At 41.1% G+C, this 3,030-nt stretch overlaps 1 pseudogene; it reads right to left on the reverse strand.

Moving 5' to 3' along the window:
* Window positions 1-916: 916 nt before the first annotated feature.
* On the reverse strand, window positions 917-2,522 carry LOC100734459 (ATP synthase subunit beta, mitochondrial-like; annotated as a pseudogene).
* Window positions 2,523-3,030: the final 508 nt, after the last annotated feature.

Raw genomic sequence — 3,030 nt, forward strand, 5'->3', positions numbered from 1 at the left:
CACTTTAATTTGGTCAACATTCCTGTTAGTGGGTAGTTATAACAGAATGCAAGAGTGTTCCCTGGTATTTTAAACCTCAATCTTAGGAAGGTATTGGAAACCTGAGTTTAGGTGAGATTGCTCACAAGTTTTACTGCCTCTGCAGCAGATAGTGGTCTTGAGCACATAAGCATGCCTGCTCCTTCCCAATATGCACCCCTAACCCATTCTCATGTTGGCAGATAGAGTTTTCACTCAGGCAGCAACAAGGGAAACCTTCCTCACATTTCTCCCATGATTCCCTTTGGAAGCTTGTGAGAGGGGAAGTCTACAAAACAGTTAATTTCTTGATGCTCACAGCAGCTAGTCACCTCACACTCTACAATAATCCAAACTCAATCATTAACAATCTGCTTAAAAGTTTCTAGCTCAATCTGCTCATCATTACTAGCACATAATGCCATCTGTCCCAGGTAAATAAAGACTTGGGTCTTGCTTCTCTCTGCAAGCCCTGCCTTCTTCCAGGGCTTGTTTGCCCTGTGATTTAAAATCCTAGGTAAGTTTAAAAAAAAAACTTACTTTGCAATTTTCATGAAAAGTTTTTAAGCATGAAGAGTGAGATAATGCCATTTTTATTTACTTTTGTAAATATCAAAGACTCAGGACTCGTTAGTAATATGACTAGTGTGAGAACTGGAACAATGGAAAATTCAGAATGAGCATAGACCATTGTGTCTTTTCAGAAAGTAAGGCATAAGATAATTAAAACTAAGTGATAGCATCATTTCAAAATGACACAGAAAACACGCTGAAAGAGTTCTGAATACTTCAAGATGGATCTATTTGAACAATATATTAAATAATCATTTTAATGATCTGTGACCACATAGGTATCCACAATTAACTAAATATATTTTTGAGGAGTTTACATTTTTTTAGAAACCTTAAATATTCTTCAGACACAATATATCTTCAGTTGAGGCTCTTGTATCACTTACACATGAGTATATTCTGGGAGGAGGCTCTTGTAATTCATGCTCTTCAGCCAATTTATCAGCTTTTGCCACAGTTTCTTCAATGGGTTTCACAGTGTAAAAAGTTCTGTTTTGAGAGATGGTCATAGTCGCCTGTCAAAATCTACTGGAATCCTCTGATGGTCTTCTTCAAGGGTAGCCAATTCCTCATGTGCCCAGTGAAGACCTCAGCAACCTGAAATCGCTGAGACAAGAAAGGCTGTATTTTCCATGCCCAGGACACAGTCAACTTGTTTTCCTCAGAAAGTTCATCCATAGGATGGCAATGACGTCCTGGAGGGATTTGTAGTCCTCAAGGATCTTTTGTACCCCATGGGCAGCAAACACCAGAACACTCACTGCCAACAAAGTTAGGGGTCCATGATGGGGTGGATTCTGGAGGATTCATGTCTCAATAGATACCCAGCTCAGCAATAGCACAGGACAGAAGAGTAGTGGCCATCAAATGGGGAAAAGTAGTTGCAGGGCCAGGAGCAAGCAAGTCATCCGCAGCGACATGGGTAGCTTGTACAGAGATGGTAGATCCTTGCTTGATGATGCTGATGATTTACAGCAGAAGGAACTCTGTCCAAGTAAGACAGATACCTCTGAGTCAGCCTGGGTGAAGCAAAAGTTGTTACTGATAGACAACAGTACTTCTTGACCTTTTTGGTGTCTAAAGTATTCAGGCTCAGTCAGTACAGTTAGGGCTACCCGGGCATGAGCACCACGTGGTTTACTCATTTGACCAAAGTTACCTTCAAGATAGCATCTTTTAAATTGACTATACCAGATTCAATCTTTTTATGGTATAAGTCATGGCTCTTGCCTGTCTTCTTACCAACACCAGCAAACACAGAGTAATCACCACAGGCTTTGGTGACATTGTTGATTAACTCTACAATCAGTACTGTCTTGCCAAATACAGCACCACCAAAGAGCCCAATTTTGCAACCTTTGGCACAGGGAGCTAGCAGATCTACAGCTTTAATCTCAGTCTCCAGAATTTTCTGCTCAATACTCATCTCCATGAATTTAGGAGCCTCAGCATTAATAGAAACAAATTGTTGGGCTTTGATGGGTCCTCTCTTGTCCATAAGTTCTCCAGTGACATTCATGATTCTGTCCAAGATCTCAGGGCCAAGGGGAATCTTAATCGGTGCACCAGAATCCAGGTCTTTCTGATCTCTGACCAGGCCTTCTGTACTATCCATAGCAATGGTTCTTACTGTGCTCTCATCCAGATGCTGGGCCATCTCCAAAATCAGCCAGGTCTCCCTGCCTTGTACTTCCAAGGCATTTGTTATGGGCGGTAATCCCTCAGCGAACTGGATGTGAAACACTGCACCAGGGACTGCCACAACGTGCCCAGTGGCAGTGCCTAAATTAGGCGATGGAAATGTTTGAGCTGCATAATCTCTGATAGCCTGGACTGCTGCTTAGGGATTCCTTCCTCAAAAGCTGAACTTGGGGTAGTGATGCCAAAGGACTGAGTCCACACAAGACCCTGGAGGTCAATGCAGTGATCATACCACCTGCCAATAACTATATTTTACAAGTGAACAAAAATACGCATACAGAAATAGTGGAGAAGAGATATGTGCATTTTAGAAGAACTCAAATAATAATTATAAGAAGAATGGGGACACAAAAATTCACCAATTAAACAGAATAGATATAATCATTGCTACTGGCAAGAGACACTAATAGATGCCATGCTGGTTTATCTTGGTTGTCAACTTGACAGGAGTAAGAGATTTCTGATATGCTAATGTAGCAGGCAAGAAATTGAGAGAAGACAAGACATTTGCAGAACTTCAACAAAGTACTAAAAATCTTTATTTTGTATTCTAGTATACATTCATACACTATTTGATATCTTTTTGCATGAGTCAGGGCTTCATTTTCTCCCATTGATTGTGACATGGACTTAGCTTCTTAAAAAATAACTAGTGAGGGGCTGGGGATTTAGCTCAGTGGCATAAGCTCCTGCCTTGCAAGTAGGCAGTCGTGAGTTCAATCCCTGGTACTGATAAAA

This window comes from Cavia porcellus, unplaced genomic scaffold (assembly GCF_034190915.1).
Source record: "Cavia porcellus strain 051 isolate PalLab524CR breed Dunkin Hartley unplaced genomic scaffold, mCavPor4.1 scaffold_29, whole genome shotgun sequence".
NCBI classification, from domain to species: Eukaryota; Metazoa; Chordata; class Mammalia; order Rodentia; family Caviidae; genus Cavia; species Cavia porcellus.